Source organism: Felis catus, chromosome F2 (assembly GCF_018350175.1).
Source record: "Felis catus isolate Fca126 chromosome F2, F.catus_Fca126_mat1.0, whole genome shotgun sequence".
NCBI lineage: Eukaryota > Metazoa > Chordata > Mammalia > Carnivora > Felidae > Felis > Felis catus.
This window is the reverse complement of record NC_058385.1, coordinates 64,927,554-64,941,003: the sequence shown is the minus strand read 5'-3', so window position 1 is coordinate 64,941,003 and position 13,450 is coordinate 64,927,554. Positions and strand designations below refer to the sequence as shown.

Here is a 13,450-nt window from a genome sequence, read left to right as displayed (position 1 = left end):
TATGCATATGTTTGGGTTGCATGATATTTTTTTCTTGATTAAGAAGCACTCAAAACCATTTGGAGATAATGAACTTGAAATATATGGTTACTTAATAAATTTTCATCACCAGCTATTAAACTATCAATAGGATACCCTTACACTTGTTATTTTCACAAATCTAATCCATATACAGGTCCTAAAAGACAAGAAATGAATGTTAGTTGCATCTTATTTCCATGCATCTCTTCTGATCTTCACTCATTTTTAGTTGATATAGGTCACCATACCTAACTAATGATTTATAAAGTAGAAAGTGTCAGTAGCAAGAGATTAAGCCATTTAGTATGCATGGCTGAAGACAGTACTCTCTAAAACACTCACTTGAAATTCTGTAATGTATAAGCATTATGTCTGAGAAATAAAAACAGAAACAATGATTACATTTTACATGGAAAAAAGTTAAATATAAGTAAATGCAAATTTTATTCTGGGAGATATACATATTGTCACATACATACAGGAATATACACACAAATATGTATGTGTACACTTACACACATATTGTGTATTTATTTTATAGAGTCAGAACTTTTTTTATCCAAGAGACTCACGTATTACTTGAACTGAAAGTAACAGAGGTAAAATTGAAGTGAACCTTAGCTGCAAGGAAGAAATGAGGGTCTTGGGTCTCATTTTCCTGAGATCACATGTTTTAAATCAAGATCACATGTTTCTTTCCATAGTTTGATAGAAAATTTTTGTCCTTTTCCAAGTACCAAAGCCAAAGAGTCAATTTTCTAGCTCTTAGCATCTATGCATCTTTCAAGAATAGCTGGTAAGCTCACAGAGACTGCCCAAGGGTTTGAAAGGTTTGTGACTCTTAAAAGTCTAGGATTAAAAGCAGTAGGAAGAGTGGCCTTTGAAATCTTTGAAGCTGTTGACAGCTATAGGCTCTTTGGGACCTTCTGGTCACAATAACATCTACTGAGTGCACTTTTGGCCATGTCTCACTAGAACTTCTCACCCTATCATCTGATCAAAAGTTTGACCTTTCAGGTCAGTGTGTGAGAGTTTCAAATGTTCTTTTAAAAAGGCAAGGCCAACATTTCAACACAACTAAAGCTAGATAAAAGTGTTCAGGGTAAGTGATGGCTCCCTCTCAACTTCAAGGAAACCCTTCCAACAGTAGTGCTTTGCTTCATTATTTTTCAAAACAGTGCTATGGACTGGGTATTTGTGGTGTCCCAAATTCCTAAGTGTAAGCCCTCATTGCCAACGTGATAATATTTGGGAGTAGGGCCTTTGGGAGATAACTGAGTCATTAGGAGGGAAGTGTCATGAATGGGACTAGTGGCCTTGTAAGAAAAGCCATGAGAGAGATGATCACGCGCTCTGCCATGAGAGGACTATGGCAAGAAGGCAGCCATCCACCAACCAGGAAGAGGGCTCTCACCAGACACGGAATCTACTAGCACTTTGATCTTGGACTCTTCAGATTCCAGAAATGAATGCTTACTGTTTAAACCACCCGACCTATGTATTTCATTATAGTGCCTAAGACAAATGGCAACCAAACAACCAAGCACTCCCAACATATCAAGCTACTTGGATACAAAATTTATGTTATAAAGTTGGAGGTTGATAGCATAGTGTTATGAAATCAATTTTGCAAATGTCCGTCATCTTTAATTCTTGGGAATGACTCGATTTATATCAATAATTGTGGCCAGAGGAACCATAAGTTTCTTCTCATCTCTCTTGGCCAGTAGAGTTGCCTTTTCATTATTAGAGAGATGGCATTTTGGGGGGATGTCATCTATTATTAGTCAACGTAGAAAGCTTTATAATATTTAATGTAACTCAAGGCAGGGAAGGGACAAATGCTCTCTTGGCATAATAAGGTCATGGCTACTCATTCATAAGAGTTAGTAACAAGATTTTCATGGTAGAGTGCATATGACTTTTTATGTCCCTGGATTATTTGGGAGAATTTATGGTGCCCCAGAAGGAAGTGGCAAGATGTATTTGATTTTAGGTACTCTATAAAATACCAGATGTATCCCCAAGTGCATGTTCTCCTAATGTCATCCTTGCTTCTATATAAATGAGCAGGAGCCAGAAAACCACTAAAAAGAGAGTCCATCCCTGGCCCTTTTGGAACAGCTTTTATTAGACCAGGGAGGGAGAGCCAAGAAAGCCACAGACATCTAGGGCTGCAGCATTTACAAGGCACAAGAATGGGTTAAGATGGACTGAGATTTTTATTATTTGAATAAATAAATTCACCCCCCTCCCCAGACCCACACAATAGATAAAAGAGGAAGATATGGTTAATGGGAGAAAAAGTACTTCTGAATATTAGGTAGAATGGTACTGGTAAAAGTCCCAGAAGTATTCCGCCCACAATAACCACTCCAAGACGGTATAGAGATTGCCCAATATCTCTAAGGACACAGGGAAAGAAGGGATGGCTACATAGCATACACAATGCAATTCTTCTTCTCTACATTGGAGGTGTGACTGCTTAAAAAAAAGATTATGGTAGGTATTTTAGTGTGCTCGAGCTGCCATAACAGAATACCACAGATTGGGTAGACTAAACAACAGAAATTTATTTTCTCACAGTTCTGGAAGCTGGAAGTTCAAGATCAAGGTCTCCACAGGGTTGGTTTCTGGTGAGACCTTTCTTTCTGGCGGGCAGAGGCTCACCTTCTCACTGTGTGCCCACATGAGAACACTCTCTCACTTCTCTTCTGAAACCACTCCTATCAGATGAGCGCCCCACCCTTATGACTTGACTTAAAGTTAATTACGTCTTTAGAGGCCCCATCAATATAGTCACATTGATGGTTAAGGCATCAACATATGAATTTTGAGGGGACACAATTCAGTTCATAACAGTAGATGTCATGTTTAAAAAAACTTAAACCTTACAGGGGGAAAAAAGGGTAGAATAGCAAATGAAGCCGGGGCCAGGGGTTAAGTTACTGCAAATAAATGTATCTAGGAAGGTGCTAACTAATTACATAGACTCAAGTTAACTATGTACCTCCCAATGGCCCAGGCAAAGAGGTAAACAACATCAGTTACAGAGCCCACAATAAATTCTTACTTGCTTTATTACTTGCTTTATTTATAAATTCTTACTTGCTATTAGTCCTAAAAGATGTTTCCCCCACTTCAATTATACCTGTAAAGTTCAAGCAAAAGCCAGTTTAATAACATTTTGTCTTACTAGATCCCTCACTGGCCACCGTGGGGAAAAAAGGCAAATCAAACATTTGGTACAAGTATTTCTATGAAAGGTCCACACAATGTGTGTCAAATGCTATTTGGTGACTTTCTCAATAAACGAAGTCAGTTCAACAATCGTTATTTATATATCTAAAATAAGTGATAATGAATAGTATAAAATTAATTTCTATTTTCTACCCTTTGTTTATTAAAAGGGTACACTACTGTGCATATTTTTAAGCAAAAGGAAAAATTAAAAAAAAAATCCAAATAGTATGGATACAATGAAGCTTTTTCTTCCTGTCTGTTCTCTGTCCAAATGTTCAATGTATTTTTTATTTTACAGATTTGGGAGAGGAGTGTGAAAATTGCAGAGCAATTAGTGACTTATTTAAACTGTATCTGAATTTCTTGGGGTTGCACAAAAGAGTGAAGAAGTAAACACATGGGTAACATAATTTATCACAAATGGGTTTCAGCATGGGAAGGAATATCAATATGGCTCAGCAGTCCTATTTATAAATGAGAAGTTCCTGGGCTTAAGAATTGGCTTCTAAAAAGGAAATGACTATTTCTGTCTGTTTTATACACCTCAAATTAAAATGTTAATTGCCATGTGTCATAGTAAATAAAGTACCCAGTAGATACAGCTCTATTGGCAACGTTGCATACAAAGGAGGCTTGTGGATGTAATCCAGGGACCTCAAGGAGCTCTCTCTAACCTAAGCATTTTATCACCTCACTTAACATAAGTGCCTACTTTCCCTGCCTATGAATCACCAATAGGGGAAAAACTATAAATTGGCGGTACTGGCTCCAAGAGGTAAGATTAAAATAAATGTTTTTGCTAATGAGCAGGTGCCTCCCAAGCCCTGTAAAGAAATTGACCTCTATTTATTCAATAAGTAACCATCACTCCAAAAGGCAGGGAAAACCTCCACCAGAGACAGACCATGGACAATGTACACAGGGTGTTTGTTGGGAGGAAAGAATGTGTTTTTCAAGGTAGCAGAAGGCCCTGATCAAGACTCTCCTGAGTCCAGTCCCCAACTTTCTCTGCTCTTCTTTGCTCTACCTAAGTGAAGTACCAGTTAGGAGTTCACTTGTTCAATTTACTGTCTCCATAACACACGTTGAGTGTTTTTTACAGCTGAAACCTTCTCCGAAATTTTGATATTAAAGACACTTCTGCTACCGTGTGACCTTTTGGACCACTTCTTGATTTTATTAGTTAATCCATCTGCGTTTTCATCATGTTGAAGGAGAATGAAACTCCTTCGGGACACATTTCATCTCACACTTGTTTCAATTTGCTGTAAAGACTAGAAACGGTGTCCTGCCCATGAAGAAACAGCCTGGCACCAAGGAACGGGAGTGGGTGATAGAATCGATTCTTATCCTCACTCTGCTAGTCCAATCATGAGCTATATGGTTTCTGGCCACTTCCTTAACCCTCCCAAGACAAAATCCTATTCCAAGAACCTGCTGGTGTGTGTGAAAGAGTGGGGTTAGCTGATTCGCTTCTAGTGAGTAAGAGGTTTAGAACAAACAGCTGATCCCATTCACGTGGGTTTGAGGTTTTAGTGTTCTTGGCCTTGGTTGCAGAAACCTTTCTTCAGAGACGTTCAGCTTTCAATACCTTTAAGAAAATGCATTGAGAAGATCAAGGCAAGGATCACTTTTAAGCTGAGTGCAAAACCCAAAGCTCACTTAGATATCCCTGGCTTGTTCCACTACTGGATAGACTTATGTTCTTGGGCAAAGACAACTGTTTTTCCTGGCTCTTCTCCTCAAATCTGCAGACAAATCCTCGATGGCAGCTACACCTAGAGAAGAGTTTATAGCCAACTCTGTTAAAGGGAAGTTGGTAACAGGAGTGCTGTGTACTGATGCCAAATGGCATGGTTGGTCTAATATTGGGGGAAAAACGTTCAGCATCCTGGGTTGCTATTGATTGCCATGAGTGATTGCATTCTTTTTTGGAATCGAAGTTGTTTGTCGCGATGGTTAGGGTAGGGCTTGACTGGGGTCATTTTGGAAAGATAATGAATAGGGTGTTTGTTTGTTTGTTTGTTTTAAGACCCACTTTTACAGACCTGGCATTGCAGCTACCAACACACAAAAGAAGGAGTCTATTAAATGTCCCGAAGGGGCTGCTGGAAAAGATGCAAAAATATTAAAATGAAAAATAAAAACATGGAGAAAAGGGCAAAGGATGTATTTTACATTTGACCTGGTACAACTAAGTGATTATTAATGCTCATTCCGTAAAAAAACCTTGGTCTGTATTTTCAGGGCCAGTCCTGGTCTTCTAGTCTTGGTCTTGAAAACCCTCCTCCCACCCACCATCATTTTAGTTGTTGTTGCCCGTTGTAACTGTGAGGGTTCTGTAATCTGAGGTTTAATATTTTATGGTAGCTTAAGATTGGATTTGTTTCTTTCTGTGACTATTATGTTGTCATGGCAAAAGTTCTGTGTAATATGAGAACCATAATTTCCATTTCACAAAGAAAATGATGATTCTTCAAGCTGACTTAAAGAGCTCAACAATGGAAGCGAACACCAAAGAACGCATACTTGCGTATCTCTCAAATGTATTTGATTTGTACCGATTCAAGGAAGTGGTCATTAATCAATGTCCTATGTTACAACGTGCTCTCCTCTCCCTGGCACTTGTCATGGAAGCATTTGTCTTTATTTCATATCGCTGGTTCTTTTAACAACATGGAGCTCATTTCATTAGGAAATTCAGAACTTTTACTAGGATTCATGGAAAAACACATTCCTTTATGCCCCAGTTTTGAAATTCCTTACTGAACCTGAATTTTTGGAATTTCCACAGCTTCAGTAACTGTTGTAAAAGAAACCTAGTACACTCCTTGATGTTCAACCTGCTGTATTTTCTGAATGGATGCAAAATTAATCTTTTTGGTGACAAATCACCTTATTTGGAATTTATAGATATTTTTGCCAAAAGTACTGATGGCAGATGTAAAACAAAACAAAGCAAATCAATAAAAGAGAGAAACATTGATCTTATGTGCAGAATAACATGATTCAAATGGATTTTTTCGCCTCTCCTTTGGAGTATACAGACTCAGAAAGAAAGATCTAGTGTTTGATGAACAATTTATTTTCCCCCACAATTCTATGGGTTGAAGGATGATTCTACCGGTCTTACCTGGACACTCCGGGGAAGTTGCAATCAGATAGCGGTGGGACTGGCTGGGAGATCCAAGCTGTTTTCATTCACATACCTGGGACATGGTGCTGCCTGCCTGTCAGCTGGGGAACCTTGGTTCTCCTCACCTGGACTCCATCCAGAGGACCTAACAGATAGGTGTAATCCTCCTTTTTAGTCCTCATCCCACCTCCATTCCTCCATTTTGCAATCCTTAATCCTCAGGGTGCTTGGGATATCTTGTAGCTCTCTAGTCCATTTGTCATGTAAAAAAGGTGAACACCTCTCTTTTCACTCAGGCCTTTTCACTCTTCTGTCACCCTTGCTAGATTCCTGCTGTTTTCTACTACCTCCCCCCCCCCCCCCCCCCCACCTTGCCACTTATTTTTACAGCTTCGATCACCTCTGGGACTAGTTTGTATTTCTGGTCTGTGTCTATTCATACTTCGGAGTGAATCTGCAAAATAGAAAAACATGGCAAATTTTCCGTAACTAAGTACTGAATTTACACAGTCCCAATTTATGTACTATGATTCTTTGCAAAAGACTTTTTCACTTCTATGCCTTTTAAAGTGATTTATTTTCTATTTTTGTTTCCTTTTAAATATCAATTACATCTCTCTCATTTTTAAATATATACTTCTTGATGTCAACTAAAAACATCCTACAGTTCCACCGCTTTCTTTCTATATTTTTCCTCCCTCAAAAGGGAAATTAGATGCAATGGTTCACTCCAAAAAAAGCACCACTGGATCCAACTGAACACAGCCTCTTAAATCTCCTGCCAAGGAGCCACACTCTCTGCTGCTGGTCAGTTAAGCACTTTGACACCCACCTGGGGCTGTTGTCACAGGTGTTTATTCTATAATCCATTCAACTTCAGCTCGTCTATAAATGGTGTCCAGGACTAAATGTAATCAACATACTAAGAAACAAATGAGAAGTGCCCAGCAGACACAATATGAAAGTGTATTATATCTATCATTATGAAAGCCACATTTTTAATTATTTTGGCTTATGAAGAGTAAGAGAGGCAGAGCTTTTCAAAAAAGATCATGTCCCTGAGTGGCAAATATTATGAAAACCTCAAATCATCAAAAAATAAACAGAATTGTGAAGCACTGTACAAAAGTCCTCTTATTTTAAGTAAATATTGTCCCTAACCACAGTAAAGACAATGTGAATGAGAATTGCCTCTTTAAATTTACTATAGTCAGATGTGACTCAAATGATTATCTTACCTTGAACATCTTTACTACTGTTTATTTTAAAGTTTTTATTGGATAATCTCTGTTCATTTTTTCTTAAGTAAAAATTTTTAAGTTCTCATTGCAAAATTCTATTTGTCTTAATTCATGATTAAATGACATGGGGAATTAAATACATTACTTTTCCCTTCAAGGTCAGACTAAATGGAGGACCAATGAAAGGGAGAAATTAAGAAACCTGATTTCATTTTGGTCTATTACTTGAAAATAGCAAAAGGACTTCATCTGTCTGGAGAACTCTCCAAGTAGTTACTGCTACTTCTGTTTATTATTTTCATTAACTTCCCAAGAAGAGTTCTGGAATCTTATAACCATTTTCATATTTTATAAGTAAAAAAATACATAAATAAATTCAAATGTGTTAGAAAAAGAAAATGGATAGGAGGAATTACTAAGAAAAAAAATTGAAATAAGCAAGACAAATAAAAGTTTGAAACTCAGTTGAGTAGTGATTGAGACTGCACACTGTCCTGTGGAGATAGTCGAGGCTCTGAGTAGAGGTAGTCTCCAGGGTCACTTAGCCTCTGAATTGAAAACAAAGCCCCTTGGTCTCCTGGGGGTTAATTGAACCCTTTCCACATTGGACCACACTGCCTCCCTGGAATTTACATGACACTTTCATCCTAAGCACTGGCACACTCCAGTGTCCAGGGCTGCTCCATGCCCGTAGGTTCAGTGGGTGGTCAGTATCATTTTACACAGAGAGAGACAGAAGTTCCAAAGGAGTTAAGTGACTTGCAAAGTGTCAAACAACACTTCAGGGGGCTGATCTAGAAACTCAGGGCACATCTCTTTACCCAGATATCCTTGAGAAAAAAGTGATTCTTACTTGCTTTGAAGAAGAAAAATAGTTTTGAGGGCAAATAGATGTAAGAGAGCTATGTTCTACATTTACGAGGGATTACAAAACACAGCAATGATGACTTTGCAAATAATTTCTCTAATTTAAAACGTGTGGGGATTTCACATTTTAAGAGACCATTGTTAATATTTTTCCCCAAGTTTTTGAAAGTTCTGGAGGACCGATACACTTACATGGGTTAATTTACCTATGATGATCATTATTTCTATGATATCTGCTCTAGTCTACAGAGTGTAGAGTTAAGGAGAAGACACGCTACTTATCCTACAAGAAAATTGGAAAGATCTTAGTTTTGAGATGTAATGTTTCCAGATGGTTGAAATCGAAAGCAGACTTCCTCTCCTTGACTGTTCAGCCAAAGTTTTATGCAGCAGTAAATAAGCTCTTATTTGCTTGTGCCCCATTTTATTGCAGGATACAGAAGGATTGAGGTGACCGATTTGGGGGGGGGTGGTGATTCTCTTCTCCATATACTTGGTAGATACTGCTTCTGTCTTAAAACAGGAATACATAGTTCACAATTTTAACTTCAAGAATACTACATAATTCTGTTGATTCTTTGATTTTATTGGCTTTTCCCATAAGACTCTTCTAACTAAAACTTGCAGAATACTCTCAGTTCTATTTTCACACGCAAAGGCAGAAAAGAACAATGATGTTTCTTTCCCCTCCAGCTTTCAATATTAAACTGATTTTCATGAAAGTAAAAGCTCAGTACATTAAATTTAATTTGCATATACAATAATGAACAATTTTAGAAAAAATAATATCCTTGGAAATCTAAATTAGATTTTTTAAATGCTGATTTGCTCATTGATGGGTGTGTGACCATAAAGGAAACAGCTGACAAATGGTTGTTGGTTATTTAGTTTACAAATATAATTTCAATTTGTTTCCTGACTCACAATTTCTATTCCATTTTCGGTAGAAACCATTTCAGCCATGACCTTTGCTGGATAATGTTTCTGGGCTTTCCCCAATATGTTGAACAAAAAGAATATGTACTGATTACTTAGAGGAATTAGTAGAACTGGCTTGTCATAGTATATGTGAAATCTGGTTAGAGCATATGACAAGGCTTAATTATTGTGTACTATAGGTTCAACCCCTTCCAATCTATCTCTAAAAAAAAAAGAATGCAATATTGTTTCAGAATCACCTCAAAGCTTTTGTTTTACCTCTATGCCTGTTGAAAGTAATTGTTTCCTCATCTTCAAATGTGTGGATGACGGGTGTATTAGGACTGTGAATTTTCCAAGATCTGCAGAATTCAGGTGCCTAATTTATGGTGAAGTAAGAACTCAGCAAGAATGGTGGCTGGAAAGAATATTGATTATAATCACTACAATATAGCTAAAAATATCCTCCCCCACAGGCAAGTGGGAGGGAAACAGGCTGCTGGGAGACTACACTGTTGGGAGAGAGGGCAGAACATGTGAGCCTCTGGTACATTTCTATAAACATGTGCTGATTGTCAATGGTGTACTAGATACTGTCCTTGGCACCTGCTATGGACTAAATATTTCTGCCCCTCTTCCCCCTACCACGTGCTGATTCCTAGCCCCTAAGATGATGATATTAAGGGGTGGGACCTTTAAAAGCTGATTAGGTTGTGAGGGTGGAGCCCTCATGAATGGGATTAGGGCCTTTACAAAAGAATCCCCAGAGAGATTTCTCTTTTCTTCCAAGTTAGAACACAGTGAAGAAATGGAATGGAAGAATGAGAAAGTGGATCCTCATCAGACACTGAATTTGCAGAGACCTTGATCTTGGGCTTCTCAGCCTCCAGAATTGTGAGAAATAAATTTTTTCCATTTATTGTTTGTTTGTTTGTTTTTAAGCTCTGTGCCCAGCATGAGGCTTGAACTCAAAACCTAGAGATCAAGAGTCGCATGCCCTACTGACTCAACCAGCCAAGCAGCCCATACTTTTTTTTTTTTTTTTCATTTACATGGATGGTATGGTATTTTCTTATAGCAGCCTGAACAGACTAAGAGAGCATCTTTATTCAGTGATGAAAAAGACTCAGTAGTTGACCAAGGAATGAACATCCTAGTATGGTTTGCTTTTAGACCACTGTAACTTGTGTCTTCGTAGGGTTTCCAGAGGAAGGGCTTCTTGAAAATAGTATGAACCAGGAGATAAAGGATGGAAAGGGGTTCACATGTAGGGGACAGCCTGAACAGAGGCACACAATTATGAAACACAGTGCATGCATAGGTGACTAGAGACTACAGGCAATTTTAATTACTGCAGCACAAAATCTGGAGGCAAAGAATATAAGAAGTAACTGGTCATAGTCATAAATAATCTCTTTTTCTGTACATATGTGTTCAGTGCTGTCTCCTTGTGAGATAATAAGCATCATTTTGGCAGTGAATGTGCCTTGTTCACTCTGTTAGCCCCAGCATGGAGCAAATGATTGATAATGTCTTATTAATGAACAATCATTTATTGATAAATGAATGCATGACCTGAATAAAAGCAGTGTGTGTAAGTTCAGAGCAAAGGATAGATTTTTTAAATATTCAATAGGTAAAAACACTGGGACTTGCCAATAAAAATTAAAAATAACATCTGGGTGCCAGTATTAGATCACTCCCACTCTAGCATAGTGTTAAGGATGTAAACTCAGGAATGATCTTAGCTCAAATCCTGGAACCCTGACTTCCTAGCCATGTGCCCCTGGGCACGTGATTTAATCCATCTGTGCTTCAGTTTACTGAAATGCAGAATATAGTATATGCCACATCATGTGGTTCTGAGACTTACATGACTTAATTCTCATGAAGCACTTAGAACAAAGCCTGGGGGACAGCATATGTTCAATGAAAAGCTCAGATTAAAATTTCATTAAGTCATTAGCAATGAATGTTTCACTGCAGGGACGTGCCTTAGCTTTTAAATTTCAGCAATATCTCTTCTTTCAATCCTCACTCTTTCTCTGAAGGGTGTCACTGTCTTTATTTAACAAATGGAAAGTAAGAAGCCCCAAATTAAGTGATATGCTAAATTTACACAGATTGTCAGCACCAGAACTGGGTTCAGAACAGGGATGCTTTGATTTCCCCACAGCGCTTTCTATTGAATCTCTTGAAGGGAGAGCTCACAGCTGGCTGTACATGGTGGTGAAGAGCTTAAAAGTCAACTTTTAACTACTTATAAGAACATGTGTTTTGGCAAATTGCATCAGATTGAAGACCCACTCAACCAGTGCAGACATGCCTACTCTTACCTGATGCCAACACCAAAATCTTTAGAGAAGTTCTTCAGACATGTAATTTTTGTTATAGTCCATTAAAGATGTCTTACATAAATTTAACTGAAATATTTTTATGCCTAAAATGAGTTTTCTTTGACCATGAGTTCCACTTTTATTTGAGATTCTCAAGTAGTTTTCATCTGCTTCTATCTTCCTCAACTAGGAGAGCTTTGTGTTCATAATGTACTAATTTTTATGTCATTTCTCTTATGGAACATTACCAAAAACAGAAATAAAATATTGGAGAAATAAAAATGAAGGTAAAGAGAGTGGGTTTGTAGGGGTAAGGATTTTGCAAGTCATTTGGGAGAAATAAAGAAAATTTAATAAAAATAACCCTACTCCTTAGAAATGCCTTTGAGGGCCTGACCGAGGCGATGAACAGAATCCAAATGCAGAGAATGTGATACGGCTGAGGCATTGTGCCTTGTGGCCCAGCAAGGAGCTGAAACTGCTAACAGGAATTTGCCAGCTCTGTCCTGGCCACTGGATTAAATCAAGGCCCTCCAAATCTTTTCTTGTCAAAAATTACTTTAAATTTCTAGGAGGAAGAAAGAAAGGATTTAAATAGGGTGCCAAAGTTGAGTCAAAATTTCATAAAATGTCTGAAATGAATTGAATATGTGGACAAGGAATCCAGCCCTAGAAAAAAGTCTGTCCCTTGTGATCCATAGGCAGGGCAGATCCCTGAGGATTCATTATCTGTCTGACATTGAGAATAAGTTGTAACAAACTTGTATAGCCGTTTGAAAATAATGTTTGTTTCATGTGATCATAAAAAGTGGTCATAATGTATGCCTTTGGTTTTTTGTGTTGTTTTTATTTTGTTTTGTCTTATGTATTTACTTGTTTTTCATTTTATGTTTCTAGTGATTCATTCTTTATTTTATTTTAATAAAAATATCAATCAAGGATGGATTGGGGAAGGAAAAAAACTGACACATTTCCACACACAGTTTGAAAAGTACTATCTTAGATTGAATTTTTTTTTTTCCCAACAGAGTATAGCAAATTTACAATCATCACATTAAAACTGTGGGGGAAGGAAATAAAAGAGTTTCTGCCAAAGAAGAGAAGATAAGTGGAGGTTAATTTACATTGTCCAATATTCCTATTTTAAGATATACAAAACATCACTGATAATCTTACTAGGTAATATGTTGGATTTATCCTTTTTATTGGATATACATGTGATATGTGTTTATAAGTGCTTTGATAGTTGCATTTATAGCTATACCTCCTTATCATAAGTTAACTTTAATATCACATTTTTTAATTTTTTTTTAACGTTTATTTACTTTTGAGACAGAGAGAGACAGAGCATGAACGGGGGAGGGTCAGAGAGAGAGAGGGAGACACAGAATCTGAAACAGGCTCCAGGCTCTGAGCTGTCAGCACAGAGCCCGACGCGGGGCTCCAACTCACGAGCCGTTAGATCATGACCTAAGCCGAATTCGGGCGCTTAACTGACTGAGCCACCCAGGCACCCCTAATATCACATAATTTTTAACAGCAATTTCTTTGCAAGAAAACTTTTTGGGACTATGGTCCTTCAGTGGAAAGGATTATACAACATTTTATATTCCCGTCTGCACATCTTTTCAAGGTTAAAGTTTCCATATAATGACCTATAGTGTTCACACTAAGTCCTTTTGTTTTTC

General features: G+C 37.7%; 1 protein-coding gene across 9 annotated transcripts in view; it reads right to left on the bottom strand.

Moving 5' to 3' along the window:
* Positions 1–6,227: 6,227 nt before the first annotated feature.
* The window catches only part of LOC111558559, a 471,686-nt gene continuing 464,463 nt past the window's right edge, over positions 6,228–13,450 (bottom strand). For 5 of the 9 annotated variants that reach the window (XR_006592170.1, XR_006592169.1, XR_006592168.1 and 2 more), the window contains 2 exons: positions 9,706–9,844; positions 6,865–9,021 (listed from right to left, as the gene is read on the bottom strand). The gene's annotated coding sequence lies outside the window, so the exon portion shown is untranslated. The other 4 variants (XR_006592166.1, XR_006592164.1, XR_006592174.1 and 1 more) reach the window with 2 other exon arrangements.